We start from the raw sequence: 27,074 nt of genomic DNA, 5'->3' as shown, positions 1-27,074 counted from the left end.
AAATCATATGTAAATAGAAATTGTTTCACTGAGTACATATTTTCGTCCTCGCAGCACTGTCAACAAAAAATGTAAAAAACTCTAGCTCTCAAAATATCGTCAATTTTTTTTTTCCTTAACCCCTTTCCGACATATGACATTATCCCGTCCAGGTGACCCGGGCCCGTATGACCATGGATGGGATAGCACGTCATAATGATCAGCTGCGCTGAAAGAGGGAGCGTGGCTGATCACGGCCAAATGTCAGCTGATTCTCACAGCTGATACTCGGCACTAAGTGCCAGGAGCAGTCATGGACCGCTCCCGGCACTTTAACCCCCAGAACACAGCAATCAAATAAGATCTCAGCCTTCCCGGAGCAGGCAAAGGGGCTGTCAGCCGTGACAGCCTCTCTGCCTTTGGATCGGAGACCCCATGACGCAGTGTCCTGATCGCTCCCATGGTAACCCAATGTCTTCATGCAGACATCTGGGTTACCAGCGCTCAGAGACTTCCTGTCATGCGCAATGCCATATAAGCAATCAGACTGCACAAAATGAGTGTCCCATATTTTTAAATAATTGTATAAATCTAAAAAAAATAAAAAATAACAATACAAAAATCAATATTTATTCCATCATTAAATCAATATTTGAACAAAAAGTTGTAAACAATAAAAGGACACATTTTTAGCATCAACGCGTCCGTAATGACATGACCTATAAAAATGTCCCACTAGTTAACCCCTTTAGTGAACACCATAAAAAAACAAGGCAAAAAAACAATACTTTATCATCATACTGCCAAGCAAAAAGTGAAATAACATGCGATCAAAAAGACGGATATAAATAAACATGGTGCCACTGAAAATGTCATCTTGTCCCACAAAAAACAAGCCAAAATATAGCTTCATCACCGGAAAAATGAAAAAGTTATAGCTCCCAGAATAAAGTGATGCAAAAATAATTATTTCTTCTATAAAATAGTATTTATTGTATAAAAGCTCCAAACATAAAAAATATAAAAATTAGGTATTGCTGTCATCGTACTGACCCGAAGAATAAAACTGCTTTATTAATTTTACCACACACAGAACGGTATAAATGCCTCCACAAAGAAATTCATGAATTGCTGGTTTTTGTTCATTCTGCCTCCCAAAAATGAGAATAAAAAGAGATAAAAAAAAGTAATGTGCCTGAAAATGGTACCAATAAAAATGTCAACTCGTCCCACAAAAAAACAAAATCTCACATGACTCTGTGGGCAAAAATTATAGCTCTCAAAATGTGGTGATGCAAAAACTATTTTTTTATTAAAAAGAGTCTTTTAGTGTGTGAAAGCTGCCAAACAAAAAAGCCGCTATAAATAGTAAATCAAACCCTCTTTATCACCCCCTTAGGCTAGTTTCACACTAGCGTTTTTTAGTGCTGTGCTTCATGTGCAATAGAATCGCATGCAAAAAATGCATCATGCGTTTTGTATGCGTTTGCTTTTTTAGGCGCATGCGTTTTAGCCAGTTTCTAGCCATGTTAACTCTTAAAACGCATGCGATTTTAAATGCAGGCGTGTGCATCGCCTGCGTTCTCATAGACTGTAATGTGACTTTCTTTGCGCATTCCGTGCGCAAGCGTGCACATGCATTTTTTTGAGACAGGTTGGACAGACCAAAAATGCAACAGGTTGCATCCTACGCACCTAAGCACACACTACAAAAAATGCATGCTCACAAAAATGCATACGAACGTGTGCATACGCTAGACCATGCTTCCCCATGTTAAAGATAGGGGCGCAGGACGCATGCACATGGATGCGCACGAAGCTCAGGGCTAAAAAACGCTAGTGTGAAACCAGCCTTAGTTAGGTAAAAAATAAGATAAAAAAGTGTATTTATTTCCATTTTCCAATTAGGGTTAGGGTTAGGGCTAAGGCTAGGGTTAGGGCTGTAGTTAGGGCTAGGGTTGGGGCTAAAGTTAGAGTTGGGGCTAAAGCTAGAGTTAGGACAAAAGTTAGGGATTAGGTTGGGGCTATAGTTAGGATTAGGATTGGGATTAAAGTTAGAATTAGTGTTGGGGCTAAAGTTAGGATTATGGTTAGGGTTGGGATTAGGATTAGGGTTGGGATTAGGGTTAGGGGCTCTCCAAAGGCGACATGCATCTGATCTCAATTCCAGCCAATTCTGCGTTGAAAATGCCAAATGGTGCTCCTTCCCTTCCGAGCTCTGTCAAACAATGGTTTAGCCCACCTATGGGGTATCATCATACTCAGAACAAACTGCACAACAAATTTTGTGGTCCAATTTCTCCTGTTACCCTTGGGAAAATAAAAAATTGGGAGCGAAAAGGTCACTTTTGTGAAAAAAAATAACATTTTTTTATTTTATGGCTCTACGTTATTAACTTCTGTGAATCACTTGGGGGTTCAAAGTGCTCACCACACATCAAGATAAGTTCCTTAGGGGGTCTACTTTCCAATATGGTGTCACCTGTGGGGGAATTTCCACTATTTAGGCACATCAGGGGCTCCTTCCCTTCTGAGCAGTGCCATGCTCCCAAACAGTGATTTACCTTCAAATATGGGGTATCAGCATACTCAGGACAAATTGTACAGCAACTTTTGGGGTCCAAATTCACCAGTTACCCTTGGTAAAATAAAACAAATTGGATCTGAATTTTTTGTGAAACAAAGTTAAATGTTGATTAATTTAATTATTCCAAAAATTCCTGTGATGCACCTGGAGGGTTAATAGACGTCTTGAATGTGGTTTTGAGCACCTTCAGGGTTGCAGTTTTTAGAATGATGTCACATTTGGGTATTTTCTATAATATAGACACCTAAAAATGACTTCAAATGTGATGTGGTCCCTAAAAAAAATGGTGTTCTAAAAATGAGAAGTCGCTGGTCAAATTTAAAGCCTTATAGCTTCCTATAAAAAAAATGTTGGTTCCAAAATTGTGCTTATGTAAAGTAGACATGTAGGAAATGTTATTTATTAACTACTTTGTGTGACATATTTCTGTTTTAAGGGCATGAAAATTCAAATTTGAAAAATTGCAAAATTTTCAAAATTTTTGTCAAATTTCTGTTTTTTCACAAATAAATGCAAGTCATATCAAATAAAATTTGCCACTATCATGAAGTACAATATGTCAAAAGAAAACATTGTCAGAATCAGCGGGATCCATGTAAGCGTTCCAGAGTTATTACCTCATAAATGGACAGTGGTCAGAATTGTAAAAATTGGCCTAGTCATTAACATGCAAACCACCCTTGGGGGTAAAGAGCTTAAAATTAATTTTAGTATGCATAATAAGAAAACCTAAAAAAATTGCCATCGCTAAAATTATTACTTACCCAAAGAATAAAACTGTGGTACCACTTTTACTACATGGAGAACTGCAGATAAAGAAAAATGTACAGTGGCTTGCGAAAGTACAGTATTTACTCCCTTGGCTTTTTACCTATTTTGCTACATTACAATCTGTATTCAAATATAGTGTGAACAGGTGCTTAACCTAGAGTTACCAACTCATATACATTCAAGCAAAAAAGGAAGCACACTGTAGCGCCAAACCAAGCAAACATAAAAAATGAATAATGAATTGCATTACAGCATTAGAAGTATGAAAAATTGAGAAAGTTTAGCGCGTAAAATGGCCAAGTTATGTGTACCTGGAAGCCATGTTAAGGCATTTCTCGTTTTCCAGGTCCCTATTCTATGCAAATCCTCAATAAGACTGTAGTCTCCATCTGAATGGGAGCCTATGAAAAATCCTCTGTTAGGACTGAAGTCTATATCTCTGTGGAGGGGAAATGGCCCTGGTGTGATTAAAAAAGCCTGCAGCTAACAGGTGGAGTGCTCAGTCAGAAAGTAAATTAATACAAATTTCAAAAACTGACCGTCACATCCAAGCATAAGCATAGTGTGAACAGGTGCTTAACCTAGAGTCACCAACTCATATACATTCAAGCAAAAAAGGAAGCACACTGTAGCGCCAAACCATGCAAACATGAAAAATGAATAAGGAATTGCATTACTGCATTAGAAGTATGAAAAATTGAGAAAGTTTAGCGCATAAAATGGCCAAGTTATGTGTACCTGGAAGCCACGTTAAGGCATTTCTCGTTTTCCAGGTCCCTATTCTATGCCAATCCTCACTAAGACTGTAGTCTCCATCTGAATGGGAGCCTATGAAAAATCCTCTGTTAGGACTGAAGTCTATATCTCTGTGGAGGGGAAATGGCCCTGGTTTGATTAAAAATGCCTGTAGATAACAGGTGGAGTGCTCATTAAGAAGGTAAATGAATACAAATTTCAAAAACTGACCGTCACATCCAAGCATAAGCATAGTGTGAACAGGTGCTTAACCTAGAGTCACCAACTCATATACATTCAAGCAAAAAGGAAGCACACTGTAGCGCCAAACCATGCAAACATGGAAAATGAATAATGGATTGCATTACTGCATTAGAAGTATGAAAAATTGAGCCATTTTATGAACTAAACTTTCTCAATTTTTCATACTTCTAATGCAGTAATGCAATTCATTATTCATTTTTCATGTTTGCATGGGTTGGTGCTACAGTGTGCTTCCTTTTTTGCTTGACACGTAAGTAGCAACCTCCGACCGCTGCTATATCGCTGGTGAGATCTGCCTGTTTGGCAGCTCACTAGAGACCACTTAGCGATGCACCAGCGATCCTGACCGGGTCATATTGTTGTCGGGATCGCTGGTGCACCGCTAAGTGTAACGGTACCCTTACAATAGAAATTAGCAACAATCCTATTGTAAATTAAACATTTCTCAAAGAGTGACCAAATTTTCCTGTTTAGGAAACATTATTAAGGAGTATTTTTGAAGCAGGAGTTAGCCTACTCTATGATCCCCAAACTATGTTCTCTAAAATACATGGGTTATTAGTAGAGTTGAGTGACTTTTGGTTTTTTAGGGTCGAGTTTCGTTTCGTGAAACCCGACTTTTCCAAAAGTCGGGTCGAGCAAGATCGGCCGATTATAGGGAAAAGTCGGGTTCGTCCCGAAACACGAAACCCAATGTAAGTCAATGGGGAATAAAAGTCGTCAGTGAGAGGAGGACAGGAAACACACCCACAGTGCCCATTTGAATGCCAAAAGCATCAATTCTTCTTACTTAAGCTTGTCAACCTTAATTAACTTCATAATACAAGTTACGCACTGAAAAATGGGGGTTATTTGGCTAAAGTTGTGGGGGGGTAGGGCTGGCTCCAGGTTTTCATGTGCCCTGGGCCAAAGAGCGCCCCTTTAACACATACCACAACTCATCATGCTCCGATACGGCAGAGAAATAGCGGTATAGTACAATGAAAAATACTTCACTTTTTACATCTCATGACGAGGCCCATCTATTTCTCCATACAGAATCATTGGTCCCATATAATTGAAACAGTATATGATGAGCTCCACATAATGCTACAGTATTTGTTGGTCCCCATGGATGAAGCTCCACTGTCTTATGGGCCCAAATAATGCTCCAAACATAATGGGCCCCATTTCTAATGCTCTAGTGTGTAATGGGCCCTGTAAATGCTGCTCCAGTGTCTGATGTCCACCTTTGGAATGTTCCAGTGTATGGTGGGCCCCATCTATCATTCTCCAGAGTATAGTGCTCCCCAAAAATTGCTGTCCCAACATTGAAAACAATCAAATAAGTCTCCTCGCTAGGGAATCCCTGTACTAGTCTGGACTCCTCGTCGTCCCCATCTTCCATCTCACTGCACAGTATTTCAACCTTGCAAGTGCTGTGATCCTGAGCAAACAGGGGGGGCCCACTCGTTGGCGACGGCACTGGCACAGGGCCCCTGATAGTACGGTGGTGTGTCTGATGGCGGGTGGGCCGAACCTGCACTTTCATCTGCAGCTTCCTCTTTGTCACCGTGTAAGATGGAACTGTATATGGGAAGGGTAACCTCAGTTTCATCAGGGTCAGATTCAGGCCGTGTAGCGTGCGAGGGGAATGTAGTGGTCTGGGTCAATGTACCAGCAGATTCATCGAGCAGTGGCTGGGCATCAGTGCACTTGTGTCGCCCCCAGGAGTACGGTCGCCACAGTGGCATTACCTTCCTCCTAGGGAGTGTGATGTCATGCTTGGGAGCAACGAAGGATCTCTCTAGCTGGTTAACTGATTGGGCGGCGTTATTCCCACGAGTCATGACCCTCCAAACAGCGTTCATGAAGGCAAAGTGTTTGTTTTACGTGGGCAGTATGGTTGCAAAGCTGAACCTTAAAGGAATGTCCAGAAGGGCACCACCAGGAGTGGAGCCTACGGTTAAATTCGACTCCACCTGGGAAACCTCAACCATGCCAGCTACAGAACAGAAGCACACATTGCAAGCTTAATTCCGTTAACAAACGAGACTCCGTCATGCCCCGCGGTCCGAGTCCGGCTTACTAGAGGGACACGTGAGGCTCTGGCACATGAGATTGGCCAATAACTGGTGTGTCATGCCCTTACATGTCCGTGGCTGCATGTGCGCTACACTGAAAAGGCAAGCGTTTGTCGCTTACAGGTGCAGATAACCCGCTGAATAACGTTAGTGATAGGGATCACTGATTACAATTATTACCCGCGAACGATGATTTCCCAGTAAGTGCAGGTCAACCGCAGTTCCGGAATTAGGCCTAACCGTCATTCCTGAAAAAATGAAAAACTTACGTGTGCAAACCACAGGTGCTGTAGCTTGCTTAACAGCTCGCCAGCCGTTCTCACGCCCAGTATGGCTTGCACGTGATTGCACAAAGGTGAGAAAGGGTACCGTATCCCCGGATAACATGTATGGATAGCGTACACATTCAAAATATATGTCTATACATCAGGAGGCAGGCTCAGATGGTGTTAGGCCCAGTATGGATTGCACGTGATTGCACAAAGGTGAGAAAGGGTACCGTATCCCCGGATAACATGTATGGATAGCGTACACATTCAATATATATGTCTATACATCAGGAGGCAGGCTCAGACCGTGTTAGGCCCAGTATGGATTGCACGGGATCTCACAAAGGTGAGAAAGAGTACCGTATCCCCGGATAACATGTATGGATAGCGTACACATTCAAAATATATGTCTATACATCAGGAGGCAGGCTCAGACGGTGGTAGGCCCAGTATGGCTTGCACGTGATTGCACAAAGGTGAGAAAGGGTACCGTATCCCCAGATAACATGTATGGATAGCGTACACATTCAAAATATATGTCTATACATCAGGAGGCAGGCTCAGATGGTGTTAGGCCCAGTATGGATTGCACGTGATTGCACAAAGGTGAGAAAGGGTACCGTATTCCCGGATAACATGTATGGATAGCGTACACATTCAAAATATATGTCTATACATCAGGAGGCAGGCTCAGACGGTGTTAGGCCCAGTATGGATTGCACGTGATTGCACAAAGGTGAGAAAGGGTACCGTATCCCCGGATAACATGTATGGATAGCGTACACATTCAAAATATATGTCTATACATCAGGAGGCAGGCTCAGACGGTGTTAGGCCCAGTATGGCTTGCACATGATTGCACAAAGGTGAGAAAGGGTACCGTAACCCCAGATAACATGTATGGATAGCGTACACATTCAAAATATATGTCTATACATCAGGAGGCAGGCTCAGACGGTGTTAGGCCCAGTATGGATTGCACGTGATTGCACAAAGGTGAGAAAGGGTACCGTATCCCCGGATAACATGTATGGATAGCGTACACATCCAAAATATATGTCTATACATCAGGAGGCAGGCTCAGACGGAGTTAGGCCCAGTATGGATTGCACGTGATTGCACAAAGGTGAGAAAGGGTACCGTATCCCCGGATAACATGTATGGATAGCGTACACATTCAAAATATATGTCTATACATCAGGAGGCAGTCTCAGACGGTGTCAGGCACAGTATGGATTTGACGGCCCAGACTACACAGCGGAGGAGCAGGGAGAGGTAAAGATTGCAAATGCTGGGGCCCTTCCCAAGCAAGGGGGGCCCACTTGTGGGCATCGGTACTGGCACTGGGCCCCTCATAGTACGGCGGTGTGTCTGATGGCGGGTGTGCACCACCACCGTCAGAGACACTTGATTGCACTATGAGGGACCCTGTGCCAGTGCCCGCGCCCAAGAGTCGGCCTACCCACCTGTCCAGGGCAACGGCACTCGCACGGTGTCGTGCGCTAGGTGGTGACCCCGGCCATGGGGGGAGGCAGCACAGTTAGGGAGTTTTAGAAAGTGGCATATGTTGATGTTGGACATTCAGCTGATGCAAAAGGCGAAATAGGTGAAGTCCCAGGAAGAGGTGGACCAAAGCAAGCCATTTTTCTGTCACCCTATGTGTCATCGGGGGAAGGTGGGACAAAATCCTTGGAAACCCATTGATGGTTCATTTTAATGAAGGTTAGATCATCCACATTTTGGGTTGACAGACGGGTCCTTTTTTCTGTCAGGATTGATCCAGCTGCACTGAAGACTCTTTCCGATAGCACACTTGCAGCTGGGCAAGCGAGCTCCTGTAAGGCATATTGTGCCAATTCAGGCCAGGTGTCCAGTTTAGCGGCCCAATAGTCAAAGGGGAATGACCTGTGTGGGAGAACATCGATATGGGAGGAAAAGTAGTTTGTAACCATAGTTGACAACTGCTGTCTCCTGTCACTTTCCATCGATGCAGTATTACCAGTTGTGTGAGCGGTACTTGAAAAATCAGTCCACAACATTGTCATGAAACCCCTGTCTCCAACGCCACTTCTGCTGTGTGCACCATGAACACCTCTGCCAAGGTGCCCCCAGCCCGTACGGCTCGTGTGAGAACCATCACCGCTGCTGTGTGCTGGGAATGCCTCAAGCAACCGATTTACCAGAGTTGCTTGTTTATTAGCCAATATTAGGTCAAGGTTCTCCTGTGGCATGACGTTTTGTAATTTGCCTTTATAGCGTGGATCCAGGATGCTGGCCAACCAGTAGTCGTCATCGTTCATCATTTTGGCAATGCGGGGTCCCTTTTTAGGATCTGCAAGGCATAATCTGACATGTGGGCCAATGTTCCCGGTGTCAATGATGCACTGCGAGTGCTGGGTAGAGGAGCACTTTCTGGCAAATCCACATCCCTCCAGTCACACACAAACCCTGTACCAGACCTTGCCACGCCAACATTTTCACTTGCCCCACGAGATGCATCCTCCTCCCCTAAGTAATCATCCCCATCATCATCCTCCTCCTCCTCTTCTTCCTCCACCTCGTCCAGGAGAGGTCCCTGAGCAGACAATGGCTGAATGTCATCAAGGATTCCCTCCTCCTCTTCCTCCTCATCATCAACATTGGCTTCAGACGCCTGCTCCTTAAGGTGCGTCAAAGTTTGCATGAGCAGACGCATAAGTGGGATGCTCATGCTTAGGATGGCGTCGTCTGCGCTTACCAGCCGTGTGCATTCCTCAAAACACTGAAGGACTTTACAGAGGTCTTTCAGCTTCGACCACTGCACACCTGTCAACTCCATGTCGCTCTCAAAGTGCCTGGCCGTGTATCCTCCCACAAATGCATTATGGCCTGCCTCTGCTCGCACAGCCGCTCCACCATGTGCAGGGTGGAGTTCCACCTTGTTGCAATGTCGATAATGAGGCGGTGGTTGGGAAGGTGGAGCAATCGCTGCAGCTTCTGCATACGAACGGAGTGTACAGGCGACCGGCGGATGTGCGCGCACAGTCTTCGCACCTTCTGGAGCAGGGCTGTTAACTCCGGATAATTTTTGAGGAAGCACTGAACCACCAGGTCAAGGTGTGAGCCAAGCAAGGTATGTGGCTGAGTTTTGAAAGGGCTATGGCTGCCACAAAATTACGGCCGTTATCACTAACTACCTTGCCTGCCTCAAGATGTACACTGCCCAGCCATGACTCAGTTTGTCGCTTCAAGTACTCGGCCAGCACTTCGGCGGTGTGTCTGTTGCCCAAACACATTATCTGCAACACAGCCTGCTGACGCTTTCCACTAGCTGCTCGATAGGGGGACACCTCGTGTGCAACAGTGGCAGCTGCAGATGGAGTGCTCGTACGACTGCGCTCTGTGGACGAGCTTTTGCTTCTGGAGGAGGAGGAGGGGTGAACGCCTACAGCCAACGCTTTCTTATACCGTGGGCTAGGCAGCACTATCCCACCACCGCTGTCCCCTGTGGACCCTGCATCCACCACATTAACCCAGTGTGCAGTGATGGACACGTAACGGCCCTGGCCATGCCGACTGGACCATGCATCAGTTGTGAAGTGCACCTTTCCATTCACTGACTGCTTGAGTGCATGGACAATGCGGTCTTTTACATGATGGTAGAGGGCTGGGATGGCTTTGCGAGAAAAGAAGTGGCGACTGGGTAGGTCATAGCGTGGTACTGCATAGGCCATGAGTTCGCGGAAAGCTGCGCTTTCCACCAACCGATAGGGCATCATCTCAAATGAGATTAGTTTTGCAATGTGGGCGTTCAAACCCAGTGTACGCGGATGAGAGACTGAGTACTTTCTTGACCTACTCATAGTGTCTGGGAGGGTGAGCTGGACTTGAGAGCTGCATATGGTGGAAGTAGCGGTGGACAGGGCGGACTGAGAGAGGGTTGATGATGGTGATGGAGTTGGTGTTCTTTCTGATGGCCTAGATTCAGTATTTCGTTGATATAACAGTGGGATTCCCTGACTGCTGTGGCCTTGCAACGACATCTCAACATTTGCTGCTGTGCTAACCGGTGGGCTTACAGTGGGGGAAACAATGTAGCGTTGTTGACTACCTTCTTTGTGATCAGTTGCACATGTGGCACTTGAGGTTTGGTGTTGTGTCCACGCTTGCAAGTGCATGCTGGTTAAATGTCTAAGCATGCAACTGGTATTGAAATTTTTCAGATTTTTCCCTTGGCTAAAGGTCTTTGCGCACTTCTTACAGATAACCTTGGCCTGATCATGAGGATTTTGTTCAAAAAAGTGCCACACTGCACTCTTCCTACTTTGGCAGACATTTTGCGGCCTAGCACGCTGTGATCTTTTGACCGTCTGGACAAGCTGTCCAGCAACTCTTGATTTTTGGAACCTGTCTTTGGAGTGCTCCGGGCCTGCCAGATAACAGCTGTTGCGATGTCGATGTCTGCTGTGGATGCTCCTCCTCATCTGAGCTATTGGAAGCAGCACCCTCTTCCCCCAATGGATGCCAATCTGGGTCAACAACTGGGTCATCCATCACCTCCTCTTCAATGTCATGTGCACCTTCCTCTATGTCACCGTGTATGGTTGTATAGTGTGCGGGAAGGGGCACCTGATTCTCATCAGGGTCAGAATCTGGCTCTGTACATTGCGAGGAGAATGTAGTGCTCTGAGTGAATGTACCAGCAGAATCATCTATCAGCGGCTGTGCATCAGTGCACTCCATGTCAGATTCATCTTGGCCTGGGTAATTCACCATTTCACTTGATAATCCAGGCAAGGTATGTGAAAACAGCTCCATGGAGTAATCAGTAGTACGGCCTGCGTCATCCTTCAATCTTGGTTGGGGTGAAAGACACAAGGAAAGGTGTGGTTCATGAACATGAGCCTTCAATGACGACTCAGTGCTTTTACTTTTTACAACTTCAGAAGAGGAGGCGATAGAGCTGGAGGCTGAGTCAGCAATGTAAGACAAAACTTTTTCCTGATGCTCTGGCTTTAAAAGCGGTTTGCCAACTCCTAGAAAACTAAGCCTTCGAAGCCTTATGGAGCCAGACAATGACGCAGGCTCAACACCTCCTGCATTCGGTCCTATTTTGCTCTTGCCACTACCATCAGATCCACCACCAACACCATCATTACCAGCTGCCAACCCCCGCCCAATTCCACAGCCTCTTCCACCAGCCTTCCTCATTTTTTGTAGAAATGTAGGCAAAATCCAACAAACTATATAGTAATGTAAAACAAGGTACAAGGTGTCTATAGGACAGGGGAGATTTTGAATTTCTGCAGACACTAGTGGACACTGGACACTTTTGGATTGTGTGAGGCCCACTGAATATCAGAGCGCTATGTCACAGGCTCGATGGCACAGGTGTGAAAAAAGGGACTACAGGATAAGGGAGATTTTGAATTTCTGCTGACACTAGTGGACACTGGACACTTTTGGATTGTGTGAGGCCCACTGAATAACAGAGCGCTATGTCACAGGCTCGATGGCACAGGTGTGAAAAAAGGGACTACAGGATAAGGGAGATTTTGAATTTCTGCTGACACTAGTGGACACTGGACACTTTTGGATTGTGTGAGGCCCACTGAATAACAGAGCGCTATGTCACAGGCTCGATGGCACAGGTGTGAAAAAAGGGACTACAGGATAAGGGAGATTTTGAATTTCTGCAGACACTAGTGGACACTGGACACTTTTGGATTGTGTGAGGCCCACTGAATATCAGAGCGCTATGTCACAGGCTCGATGGCACAGGTGTGAAAAAAGGAACTACAAGATAAGGGAGATTTTGAATTTCTGCAGACACTAGTGGACACTGGACACTTTTGGATTGTGTGAGGCCCACTGAATATCAGAGCGCTATTTCACAGGCTCGATGGCACAGGTGTGAAAAAAGGGACTACAGGATAAGGGAGATTTTGAATTTCTGCAGACACTAGTGGACACTGGACACTTTTGGACTTTTGGATTGTGTAAGGCCCACTGAATATCAGAGCGCTATGTCACAGGCTCAATGGCACAGGTGTGAAAAAAGGGACTACAGGATAAGGGAGATTTTGAATTTCTGCAGACACTAGTGGACACTGGACACTTTTGGATTGTGTGAGGCCCACTGAATATCAGAGCGCTATGTCACAGGCTCGATGGCACAGATGTGAAAAAAGTGACTACAGGATAAGGGAGATTTTGAATTTCTGCAGACACTAGTGGACACTGGACACTTTTGGATTGTGTGAGGCCCACTGAATATCAGAGCGCTATGTCACAGGCTCGATGGCACAGGTGTGAAAAAAGGGACTACAGGATAAGGGAGATTTTGAATTTCTGCAGACACTAGTGGACACTGGACACTTTTGGATTGTGTGAGGCCCACTGAATATCAGAGCGCTATGTCACAGGCTCGATGGCACAGGTGTGAAAAAAGGGACTACAAGATAAGGGAGATTTTGAATTTCTGCAGACACTAGTGGACACTGGACACTTTTGGATTGTGTGAGGCCCACTGATGCTGTATGGTGTGAAAAAATGCACGCTCAGTACCTCAGCAGGACAAAAAAAAAATTGGGATTGCTTTTAAAAAAGCAGTTTGCAGAGCAGTGGGTAAACAGCAATGCAGCTGTCAGGAAGACTTAGAAGGCAGCCTAACAACCAACACCGCTGATCCACCACAATATAGCCTCCCCTTGCACTGCACACACAGTGACTTGTGTGTTGTACAGGCAAAATCGCTAGCAGCAGAAGCAGTTTTTTTTTCTTCTTCTCTGCCTAACGCTCTCCCTACAGAATCAGCAACCTCTCCCTATGCTAAGATCGGCAGAAGTAAGATGGCGGTCGGCGTGCACGCCCTTTTATAACCCCTGTGACGCCCACCAAAGCAAGCCAATCACTTGCATGCCCTTCTGAAAGATGGTGGTGACCCCTGCCTATGTCATCACGTTGCCCACAGTGTCCGTGGATCCTGATTGGCTGAAAAAGAGCGCAAAACAAACTTTTGAAACGCGACTTTGGCGCGTAAGTCGCCGACCTCGTGGCCGACCTCATCCTAGGGTCGGGTTTCGTTTCATGAAACCCGACTTTGCCAAAAGTCGGCGACTTTTGAAATTTTTCGACCCGTTTCGCTCAACTCTAGTTATTAGTAGTATACTTTAATGTGTTGATTATTTTAAAGTTTAATAACTTAGAACTTGAGATAGTAAAGACATAGGACACAGCTAAATTTCCAATGAAAGGAATCCTTTCATCCCAGAAGCAACCCCATTGATTATAAATTCAATGTTTCAGTTCAAAGAATAGAATAACAGCGAATTTTAAGACCTCAAAACATTTAATAACTCATGTTGCATTTTAAAATACATGACAAAGGCATTTATAGCAATTATTTCTTTTAATTGCATTGTCAGATTTAATAATTAAGCACTTTGTTTTTATTGTCTCAAAAGGCAAAACAAAATATCTCCAATTAAAGTTCGCAGTCCTGTAAATGTTTCAGTAATTTTGCTTACAATTTATCTGTCACAGTGTGACTAAATATTGAAATGAAACTTTCAATTATGCTGTATAATCCAATAGATATATTCCTGGTAGATTAATTTTGCATTGTGTCATGTTTTAAGAATATATTAAAGTAACATTCAGCTGAAAATATTAATGTTAACCTCATATAGAAATTATTGCTTGGAGAAATGCAACAAAATAATTTTTATTGCCAAAAGGGCAAAAGGTTTATAATAAATGAAATGCAAACAGATGGGCCATACACACAGTGAACAAGTTTGTAGGACAGTGATCACACCACCAAAAGACTGAAACATAGAAAAACACAATAAAACATGTAAACATACTCTGTTGTAAAAAAGTAACAGTGAACAGCAAGTGCTAGCAAAAAGATGATAAAAAACAGGGTATTTGGTTGATAAATTTTTGCAAAAAAAGTATACTAAGCCACTCTACCAAACGTCAAGGTAACCCATATCAGAGCAGTCCCTAACTGATGTATTAAAAAAACCCTTCTCATGTTTATTGTATCTACATGAGAATGGCTTTCATGTGCATGATCCACAAGGAAGAGGTGGAAACCTCCCTAATATTGTTAAAACAAGAAATCAATTAAATGCAAACAAATGGGCCATGCACACAGTGAACAAGTCTGTAGGACAGTGTTCACACCACCAAAAGACTGAAACAGAAAAACACAATAAACCATGTAAAAATACTCTGTTGTAAAAAAGTAACAGTAAATAGCAAGTGCTAGTAAAAAGCTGATAAAAACAGGGTATTTGGTTGATAAGTTTTTTTGCAAAAAATGTATACTAAACCGCTCTACCAAATGTCAAGGTAACCCGTACCAAGCAGTGCCTAACTGATGTATTTAAAAACCTGATCATGTGTATAGTAAAAAAAATGCAAAATCCATCCTACCACTTCGCTGTGACCCTAATTGAGAAAGTCTTAACTCAAATATTAAAAACCTTAACGTTTGTCTAGTGACATGCATGTGTATAAGGGCTGAGAAGGATTGGGCCCAACTAGTGGACACACAGCCTTGGGAGACCACATCAATATAATGCCCAGATCAGACACCATGTCGCATATGGAGATCCCCTGATGCGTCTAAACAGTGGAAATCCACCACAATTGACACAATTTTGGAAACTAGACCCATTAAGGAAATTATATAGATGCGTGGTGAGCACTTTGAACCCACAAATGCTTCACAGAAGTTTATAACATAGAGCCATGAAAATAAAAAAAACATATTTTTTCCACAAAAATTAATTGTTTGCCCAACATTTTTATTTCTACAAGGGTAACAAAAGAAATTAAACAAACAAAGTTGCTGCGCAATTTATCCTGAGTACACTGATACCCCATATGTGTGGGTAAACCACTGTTTGGGCACACAGCAGAGCTCAGAAGGGAAGGAGTGCCGTTTGAGTTTTTCAATTCAGACTTGGCTGGAATTCAGATCGGATGCCTTGTCTCGTTTAGAGAGCCACTGATGAGCCTAAACAGTGGAGACCCCCACTAGTGACATCATTTTGGAAAGTAGACCCCTAAAGGAACTTATCTAGATGTGGGGTGAGCACTTTGTACCCCCAAGTGCTTCACAGAAGTTTATAACGCAGAGCCATGAAAATAAAAAATAATTTTTTTCCTCAAAAATCATTTTTTAGCCCTCTCTTTTTTACTTTCACAAGGGTAACAAGAAAAATTGGACCACAAAAATTATTGTCCAGTTTGTCCTGAGTATGCTGGTACCCCATGTGTGGGGAGAAACCACTGTTTGGGCACACGTCAGGGCTCGTAAGGGAAGTAGTGACGTTTTGAATTGCCGACTTTGATGGAACGGTCTGCGGGCATCATGTCGCGTTTGCAGAGCCCCTGATATGCTTAAACAGTAGAAACCCCCACAAGTGACCCCATTTTGGAGACTATACCATCCCATGGAGCTAATCTATATGCATGGTGAGCATTTTGAACCCCCAAGTGCTTCACAGAAGTTTGTAACGCAGAACTGAGAAAATAAAAAAATCATATTTTTTCCACAAAAATGATGTTTTCACCCCCAAATTTTTACTTTCACAAAGGTAACAGGAGAAATTAGACCACAAAAGTTGTTGTGTAATTTGTCCTGAGCAGAGTTGAGCAAAACGGGTCGGTCATATTCAAAAGTCGGCGACTTTCGCTGAAGTCGGGTTTCATGAAACGAAACCTGACCATAGCGTGAGGTCGGCCAGGAGGTCGGCGACCAGAGCGCCAAAGTCGCGTTTCAAAAGATGCTTCCAGCGCCCTTTTTCAGTCAATGATGGAGGACGCACACTGTGGGCAATGCGATGACATAGGCATCGGTCACCACCATCTTTGAGAAGGGCATGCAAGTGATTGGCTGGCTTTGTGTGGCTTCACAGGGGCTATAAAAGGGCGTGAATGCCGACCGCCATCTTACTTATGCCGATCTTAGCATATGGAGAGCTGCTGCTGCTGATTCTGTAGGGAGAGCGCTAGGCAGGGAAGCAGAACAGAAAAACTGCTTCTGCTGTTAGCGATTTCCACTTACAACACAACACTTTGTGTGCAGTGACAGGGGAGGCTCTATTTTTGTGCATCAGCTCTGTTGGTTATTAGGCTGCCTTATAAGGCTCCCTGATAGCTGCATTGCTGGTTGCACACTGCTGTGCAAACTGATTTTTTAAAAGCAAAAATACTTTTCTTCCTCTTTTCTGCACAGTTACCAAGCATTCATTTTTCCACCCTTTTCTGTGTGCAGCAGTCCTGCTTATTAGGCTGCCTGTGTCCATACTTGGACTGAGAGCATCATTGACAGCGTCCTCAAATCTCTAGTGAGATCCAAATTTTCACCAATCCTATAGACACCCTCCACCTTGTCATACACCATCCAATTTCAGCCTGTTACATTGAGATGTAATCTCTACTGGGCCTTTATGGACGCTGTTCAGAGGTTCGTGGGAATAACGCCGCCCAATCAGCAGTTGGCCTAATTTATGGTGGGAAGTCTGACGATATATGATCTTCTTCAATTTCAGATTTTTACTGTTTTTTGGTAGTCGCAGGGCAGATGAAAGAGTTGGCAGATGGTGTGCAGTGCAGGATATAGCAGATCTGTGTGCCAGGCGCGGGAGAAAGATGACAGACACAGTCGTGCAGTTCCTTTACCTGTACTTGGTAAGTGCCGTCCAGGACCGAGAGTACAGATGGAGAAGGAGTTGGTCAGCCTGGAAACAAATTTGGAACTCTCTCTCTGCAGATAGGTAGTGTGGCCTCCGTTCTAGCGCTTATCTGAGGTACTCGCAGTACTGAGTTCACTGAAGTTCCCCCTGTTGACTCTCTTTTGGAACTTTCTCATATGGCAGGCAGCCATAGCCTTTTCCTTCTGGCTCACACACGTCGCTGCTGGGGCCTCCGAGCCTTAGTTGGGAACAGAGCATTTACAGCTGCTACTTCCTCTGGTTTCTGCTGCAGCACCGTTAGTGTCCCTACAAGCTCGGAGACCGGAATCCCGACCATGCGCTCCAGCTAGGAATGAGCCTTAACTCTGCTCATCCTCCAGCTCCCCTTCTCACGTCCACACACTTCCCCTTCCCTTCAAAGACTGCCCTAACATACCGCCTCCCGACCACAGAGAGCAGCTCCTCAGCAGTCAGGTTCAGACATGTTCAGAGGTCTCCCTGCTGGCCTCGAGTGGGAACTGTGTTGTGTGTTGGTTTAACTGCTAGAGAGATCCTTCGTTGCTCCCAAGCATGACATCACACTCCCTAGGAGGAAGGTAATGCCACTGTGGCGACCGTACTCCTGGGGGCGCCACAAGTGCACTGATGCCCAGCCACTGCTAGATGATTCTGCTGGTACATTGACCCAGAACACTACATTCCCCTCGCACTCTACACAGCCAGAATCTGACCCTGATGAAACTCAGGTTCTCCTTCCCGCATACTATACCACCTTACACGGTGACAAAGAGGAAGGTGCAGATGAAAGTGCAGGTTCCTTGAGCTGGTGGGGGGGGCATACTCATGGGCGACGGCACTGGCACAGGGCCCCTCATAGTACGCAAAAGTGTCTCTGCCAGTGGGAGGGCCCACCTGCCGTCAGACACACCACCGTACTATGAAGGGCCCTGTGCCAGTGCCGTCGCCAACGAGTGGGCCCCCCCTGCTTGCTCAGGATCACAGCACTTGCAGAGTTGAAATACTTACCTTTCCCTGCTCCACCGCCGTGACGTCTTCCGCGTTTCCTGACAGTGACATTCTGGTCAGAGAACAAGATGACATCACGTCTGTACGCCTTCTGCCTAAACAGTCCAAGTGCAGAGAGATGGAAGATGGGGACGACAAGGAGTCCAGAATAATACAGGAATTCCCTAGTGAGGAGACTTATTTAATTGTTTTCAATGTTGGGACAGCAATTTTTGGGGAGCACTATACTCTGGAGAATGATAGATGGGGCCCACCATACACTGGAGCATTCCAAAGGTGGACATCAGACACTGGAGCAGCATTTACAGGGCCCATTATGCACTGGAGCATTAGAAATGGGGCCCATTATATATGGAGCATTATTTGGGCCCATAACACAGTGGAGCTTCACCCATGGGGACCAGCATATACTGTTGCATTATGTGGAGTTCATCATATACTGTTTCAAACATTATATGAGATCAATAGACCAATGATTCTGTATGGAGAAATATATGGGCCTCTTTACTCTGTATGGCGCACTATGTGGTGGCCATAATACTGTATGGAGTAATATACTGTCCGTTTTTGGAGCTATTGGAGAATTTAAAATGGACATCAGTCATGAGAAGAAAGAAGTGAAGTATTTTTCATTGTACTATACCGCTAATTCTCTGCCGTATCAGAGGATCATGAATTGTGGCATGTGTTAAAAGAGCCCAGTGACACTCTTTGGCCCAGGGCTCACGAAAATCTGGAGCCAGCCCTACCCCCCACAACTTTAGCCAAATAGCCCCCAGTTTTCAATGCCCAACTATTATTATAAAGTAAATTAAGGTTGACAAGCTTAAGTAATAAGAATTGATGTTTTTGGCATTAAAATGGGCACTGTAGGTGTGTTTCCTGTCCTCCTCTCCCTGCCGACCTTGGTTCCCAATTGACTTGCATTGGGTTTCGCGTTTCATTCAGCCTTCGACTTTTCACGATAATTGGCCGATTTCGTTCGACCCGCCTTTTGAGAAAGTCGGGTTTCATGAAACCCGACTCGACCCGAAAAAGGCAAAGTCGCTCATCTCTAGTGGTGATGCAAAATACTATTTTTTGCAAAAAAATAGCGTCTTTTAGTGTGTGACAGCTGCCAAACATAAAAACCTGCTATAAATAGTAAAACTAATCCCCCTTTATCAACCCCTTAGTTAGGGAAAAATAATAAAATTAAAAAATGTATTTATTTCCATTTTCCCATTAGGGCTAGGGTTAGGGCAACTGGAGGGTTTTATGGAAGGCGTTTTGATTTTGGGGGAGACTTCAACTTGACGATGGATAACATGTGGGACTCCTCGGTGGGTAGGTCTATGATTCCCCCTATGCAATTATTCGGCCAGAAAAGCAATCTCTTCAAATTCCAGGCAGTGGATATGTGGTGAGTCTTACATTCTAAAGATAGAGATTACACTCACTACTCAACAGTTCACAACTCATATAGTAGAGTCGACTGCATTTTGGTTAGTCATCATTTGCTAGTTCTGTGGGCACTATGACCTGGTCAGACCATGCGCCCATCTTCTTTACTTTCCAGCCACCCACCTCTGTACTACGCCCATGGCTTTGGCGTTTAAACCCAAACCTTCTTGAAGACATTAACACCAAAAATGCTGTAGAGCAAGCAATCTCTGAGCTTCTGCATCATCACGGAATGGATGGTACCCCCTTCCTCATCCAATGGGAAGCTCTAAAATGTGATAATTAGGAATGTGTTAGGCATCGGGTTTCTTCCACTGCACTGGAGGAATCCTGTGCCTTGCCTTCTGCAGTCTCTCATCCAGTCTCGACCGCAGAGGGGGCTGCTCAGCGACGTCGATCCTGGCATCTTTCTCAGGCTAATGCTGTCAGTTTGGTTGCTCCTGCCACCCCTGGTTCAGCTATTGCAATCCAGACTAGCGAGCAGAGAGCAGCTCCGGGGACTAAGTCCTTCTTCAGCTTACTGAGCATGCCCGTGGAATGACCTCTCATTGGAGGCCAGAGGTCACATGCTCAGGTCCTGATGCTGCTCCGATTGGACCACTAGGAAGGTCTCGGAAGGCTCCAACTATAAAACGTTCACATGGCCGCCTGGCCATGCGCTAGTATAGATCATGAGGAGTGAGTGTTGTATGCACGTATGAATGTCTCTGGTGTTAGGTGTCTGGTTCTTGCCTCTGCACAGGAGGAATCCCGACTCTTGCCTTGTGCGGTCTCCCATTCCTCTCTGGCTGCAGAGGAATCTGCTCAGCAAAGACGTCCCTCCCCGTGTCTTGCTCAGTCTACTACTGTTGGCTTGGTTACTGCCAATCAGGGTTCAGCTATATTAACCTGCAATAGCCAGCAACGAGCAGCTCCTGGGACTAAGTCCTTCTTATGGCCCACTGAGCATGCCCGTGGGAAGTCCTCTCATTGGAGGTCTGAGGTCACATGTTCAGGTCCTATTGCTGCTCCCATTGGACCACTAGGAAGGTCCCGGAAGGGCGCTGCTATAAAAGAGTTGCATGGCTGCACGGCCATGCGTTAGTATAGACACTAATTGGTAGTGATGTGTGTGATGATGGATGTTTGTGAACTGCTGAATGACTCATTATGAAACCCCTTCCCTTTGATATGCATGTTAGTAGGGTTTAGAGTCCAGAGTCAGCGCCGAGTTGTGGCACTGCCTACCGCCGCAGTTCTCCCAGCTCTTCACACATGCTAGCGCCAAAGTGCACCACTCTACTTAAGATACTACACTACCGCAGGTACGGCATCCTATGCACTTTCCAATCCTGAGTTTAGGCTGTTAGTGGCATCTGCCAGAGCTGCGCTGTACACGCATAGTGCAGTAAGCAACGTTCAGTTGCACCCTGTGACTTCTAACAGGGCATAGCATTCTATAAGTGTCTGTTCAGGCATCGCTGTTGCAGTGCTGAGTGCTAGTGGGGCTAGAGGGGCTCTAACCCTCTGTCCTTGGGGCAGAGTCAGTGTCTTAGCACTAACACTCTCCTGCCGAGTCCTGTGAGGATAAACAGGCTCTGGCACTTGTTCCAGCGGCTATGTGAGGTAACAGAGTTCGCTCCTGTACACACCAGTTCAGCGGGTAAGCCCCAGTGTTTAGTGATCCGCCATTACTGAGCAGCAGTTTCCATCTCTACACGGTAGGTCCATGGTTTGCTATCGCACTTCCTTATATTTTATATTTAGTGCTATCCGCAACCCTAACATCTGGTGAATGACCCTTTATGAAACCCCTACCCTTGGTATGCATGTGTTGTTCTGCCTTGCCAGTTAGTGCCTAGGCTGTTAGTGCAGGTAAGAGGCAGAGTCAGGGACTAGCTTCAGTGCCAAGTAGTGGCTTTGCCTGTATGCCACTGTGCACTTGGTCTGCACTCCACAGTAGCCAGCATTTGCAGGTGTGACGCCATGTGCTTAGTTGGTCTAGAGAGGCCCATACTCCGTGTCCTTGGGGCAGTGTCTTGTGACCATACACTAGCGCTGACTCAGCTGTGCCCTGTGACAGTCAACAGGGTACAGCATCTGTGTTCTGCGGCTCTATGGCTCTGTGAAGCAACAGAGCCCGTTGCTACTACACACTGGGTGGCGTATAACCCACATATGTCCAGTGCGATACCGCCATTTTGTGTCCTCCATTACAGAGCAGCAGTTAACATCTCTGCACGGTGGACCCCGGGCTGCGAATGCACCTTATTACAATCTTCTCATTATTTGGAGTGTTCCGCCAGCCCGTAACAGGGTGTCCAAATCAAAGAAGGCACTAGACTTAAGAAAGCAAAAACCCATGCAATAGAAAATCTTTAGAAGCAAATACATTCCCTTGAACAATCTCATGAAAAATCCATCTGCTGATATCTTGATTAACTTGAACAAGCAAAATGATGACCTGAATTGACTTCTAGACCAAAGCTACTCAAAACATAGGGAAAGGTTACAGCAGTTCTTTCATGAATTTTCAGACAAATGTGGTGGCCCTCTAGCTAGAAGCATCCATCTTAAGCTCCAAAAACATTTATCCAATTGATACAGGATGCCACAGGATTTGTAATTAGTGAATACAATCAAATTGCTGAGGCATTCAAATGATATTATAGTTCCCTGTACAATATTGAGGGGCAATATGTAGAGATATCACCAACCCAAATTCATATGAAAGTTTATCAATACATGAAAGCCACTGCTATGCCCTCAATACCGGATGACACAAAGACATCCCTAGAGCAATCATTTGAAGAAGAGGAGGTACTTCCCCATCTAATAAATGCCCGGGTCCAGATGGTTAATCTGCCAAATTTTATAAAACATTTGCTATGCAATTAATGCCATTCTTAACCAAAGTATTTAATTCAGTTTTGACTTCAATCCCTTTTCCCAGACAAACTCTGGAAGCCCATATTTCGGTGATACCAAAACCTGGGAAAGACCAAACATTATGCTCAAGTTATAGGCCAATATCCTTAATTAACATTAATGTTGAACTTATCTCTAAAATCATAGTGAACAGATTAGACTCCTTGACGCCTCATGTCATGCACAACGATCAAGTAGGATTTGTGCCCCAGAGGGAGGCAGGAGACAACATGATTAAAATGATAAGAAAAAAATCCACTATATAAATATATATATATATATATATATATATATATATATATATGTCTATTTTTTGGACAAATAATAATTGTGGACACTCCAAAGAATATAGATCTTACAAGCGAAAAACCAGAGCAAAAAAGTCCAACCCTACATGTATGAAAAATATCAAATTTTATTAGTCACATAAATAACATATATTATACAGATTCATAAAAAACAAAGCGTATCCAAAAGTTCATGTGTGAGGACACACAAAACACTGTAATAACAGAACGGCCAAAGACTCACAGTCTTCCATGAAAAATTGCACAAAAAGTAACAGTAGAAATACATATCTTCACCAAAAAGGCTAGATAAAAGTGCCTAGTGTGTATAAAGTGCAGACATAATAGCAAAGTGGTCTCCACAATTATTAAATAGTTAATACCAAACAATTATTGTGTATGCAAAACATAGAGAGTCACAGAAAAGGAGGTGCATGTCTTACCCATTTGTAGCTGTCAGTGTATGTGCCCAGCAGCAACCCCGACGCGCGTTTCACATGGGCTTCCTTGGGGGGCTGTGCCTGTGTGTGCTACTGAGACATCTTTTAAATAGGAGCCACAGCTGTTGAAAATCAGCAAATCATCAGCTCCATAGCGGCGCATGCGTACCGCGTCACAGGCCCTTCTCATGAATATCTCCAGGCCACTCACGTGACCCAGAAGGAGGAGGTAAAACCCTCATGATGTCAATATCCCTCCGCGTCACTGTCGGCAGCCAAGGAGAAATGCACCAAGGGATCCTGCTGCACAAGGCACACCGGAAACATCATATTAAGTGTGGGCACACATGAGGGCAAATCCTATCTAATATATAAAGCTCAAGTGTGCGTATGTATGTATGTATGTATGTACAGTTGTGGCCAAAAGTATTGACACCCCTGCAATTCTGTCAGATAATACTCAAACACAAATTCTTTGGTATTATTATCTTCATTTAATTTGTCTTAAATTAAAAAAACACAAAAGAGAATGAAGCAAAAAGCAAAACATTGATCATTTCACACAAAACTTCAAAAGTGGACCAGACAAAAGTATTGGCACCCTCAGCCTAATACTTGGCTGCACAACCTTTAGCCAAAATAACTGCGACCAACCGCTTCCAGTAACCATCAATGAGTTTCTTACAATGCTCTGCTGGAATTTTAGACCATTCTTCTTTGGCAAACTGCTCCAGGTCCCTGATATTTGAAGGGTGTCTTCACCAAACTGCCATTTTTAGATCTCTCCACAGGTGTTCTATGGGATTCAGGTCTGGACTCATTGCTGGCCACCTTAGAAATCTCCAGTTCCTTCTCTCAAACCATTTTCTAGTGCTTTTTGAAGTGTGTTTTGGGTCATTGTCCTGCTGGAAGACCCATGACCTCTGAGGGAGACCTAGCTTTCTCACGCATGGCCCTACATTATGCTGCAAAATTTGTTGGTAGTCTTCAGACTTCATAATGCCATGCACACGGTCAAGCAGTCCAGTGCCAGAGGCAGCATAGCAACTCCAAAACATCAGGGAACCTCCGCCATGTTTGACTGTAGGGACCGTGTTCTTTTCTTTGAATGCCTCTTTTTTCTCCTGTAAACTCTATGTTGATGCCTTTGCCCAAAAAGCTCTACTTTTGTCACATCTGACCAGAGAACATTCTTCCAAAACGTTTTAGGCTTTTTCAGGTAAGTTTTGGCAAACTCCAGCCTGGCTTTTTTATGTCTCGGGGTAAGAATTGGGGTCTTCCTGGGTCTCCTACCATACAGTCCCTTTTCATTCAGACGCCGATGGATAGTATGGGTTGACACTGTTGTACCCTCGGACTGCAGGGCAGCTTGAACTTGTTTGGATGTTAGTCGAGGTTCTTTAGTCAACATCCGCACAATCTTGCTTTGAAATCTCTTGTCAATTTTTATTTTCCATCCACATCTAGGGAGGTTAGCCACAGTGCCATGGGCTTTAAACTTCTTGGTGACACTGCGCACGGTAGACACAGGAACATTCAGGTCTTTGGAGATGGACTTGTAGCCTTGAGATTGCTCATGTTTCCTCACAATTTGGTTTCTCAAGTCCTCAGACAGTTCTTTGGTCTTCTTTCTTTTCTCCATGCTCAATGTGGTACACACAAGGACACAGGACAGAGGTTGAGTCAACTTTAATCCATGTCAACTGGCTGCAAGTGTGATTTAGTTATTGCTAACACCTGTTAGGTGCCACAGGTAAGTTACAGGTGCTGTTAATTACACAAATTAGAGAAGCATCACATGATTTTTCGAACAATGCCAATACTTTTGTCCACCCTCTTTTTTATGTTTGATGTGGAATTATATCCAATTTGGCTTTAGGACAATTCTTTTTGTGTTTTTTCATTTAAGACAAATTAAATGAAGATAATAATAACAAAGAATTTGTGTTTGCAATCATTTTCAGGAAGAAACTGAGTATTATCTGACAGAATTGCAGGGGTGTCAATACTTTTGGCCACAATTGTATGTGTGTGTGTGTGTGTATGTCCGGGATTGACATCCGCACTGTCGCAACCACAGCTACAAAATTTGACACAGTCACACGTCTGGACCCTGGAGAGTGTCCTAAGCTACGTTGTGAGGCAAAATTTTAACCCCGCGCGTTCCAATTCACCAAACAATTTTGCCCCTATCTACCTAATAGGGAAAAACTGTGTGTGTATCAAGCCCCGCCCCTCATTATGATGTCATAATGGTTGCCATGGCGACGCTGAGGTCATCATAGGTTGCAAGCCCCACCTCTCATTATGATGTCATAATGGTTGACTATGGGATGGAGAATGTGTGATGGGTATATGAGCACTGGACTATGGGATGGAGGATATGTATGATGGGTATATGGGCATGGGACTATGAGATGAAGTATGTGTGATGGGTATATGGGCACTCGACTCTGGGATGGTGAATATATATGATGGGTATATGGGCATGGGACTATGGGATGGAGGATGTGTATGATGGGTATATGGGCACGAGCCTATGGGATTTTGGATATGTATGATGGGTATATGGGCACAGGACTATGGGATGGAGGATAATTATAATTTGCTATAACTAACCACAGTTAGTTATTATGCCCGGGCAGCGCCGGGCTCTTCAGCTAGTATAATATAAAAGTGTGCAAAATTTGTGATTTTTAATAAATATGACATCCACGTCACACATGGTAGGAGTGCAGGCCCCAAGAAGAAATACATCAAGAAATCTGCCACACCAAGCATAGACGCACCCCAGGAGCCCCATATTTAATGTGGGCATGAATAAGGGAGAACCCCATATTTCATAATAAGAATGTGAAAGTGCAAAAATTGAAATGTGAATTAATAAATAAAAATGCCCACTAACAGGCGAAGTGACATAAAACTAAAGATGTGCAGAAATGCAAATATAACAAGGAGAAATTAAAGAAAAAATAAATATAAGATTATATATATAATCAACATTTTTGCTATATGTTAATAAAGATAAACAAGTGAAGTCCCATCAGGAAAAAGATTGATTGCAAGATGGATCGTTTTCTGGATATTACACCAGATCATGAATCTTCTCTTAGGACTGCGGAACGCACCAAATGATAAAGTGATGGTATAAAGGTGCGTTCGCAGTCTGGGGTCCACCATGCAGAGATGTTGACTGCTGCTCGGTATTGGCGGATGCAATATGGCGGTATAATAGTAGAACACACATGGGTTAACGTCACCCGGTGTGTACTGAGGTGGACTCTGCTGCCTCACATAGCCGCAATACCGTGGAATATAAATGCCGTAGACTGTTAAGCTCACAGAGCTAGGCAAAGTGAGCGCTAGTGAACAATCACAGAACTCTGCCCCAAAGACACAGGGTTAGAGTCCCTCTAGACCCACAAGCTTCCGCGCCGCAACTGCGGTTCCAGGGAGAGCAAATTAGGATTTTCGCACTATGTGCGTACAGCGCCGCTCTGGCAGGAGCCACTAACCGCCCAAAGCTCGGGCCAGGAAAGCGCACTATATGCACATGGCGCTGCTCTGACGGACACAACTGTAGACGCAGTACTATCATGCCTAGTGCTG

The sequence above is a fragment of the Dendrobates tinctorius genome, unplaced genomic scaffold (genome assembly GCF_039654945.1).
Source record: "Dendrobates tinctorius isolate UK_male_01 unplaced genomic scaffold, ASM3965494v1 ptg000030l, whole genome shotgun sequence".
In the NCBI taxonomy this organism is placed as follows: domain Eukaryota; kingdom Metazoa; phylum Chordata; class Amphibia; order Anura; family Dendrobatidae; genus Dendrobates; species Dendrobates tinctorius.
The sequence above is the reverse complement of the archived record's forward strand: the minus strand, read 5'-3'. Positions refer to the sequence as shown.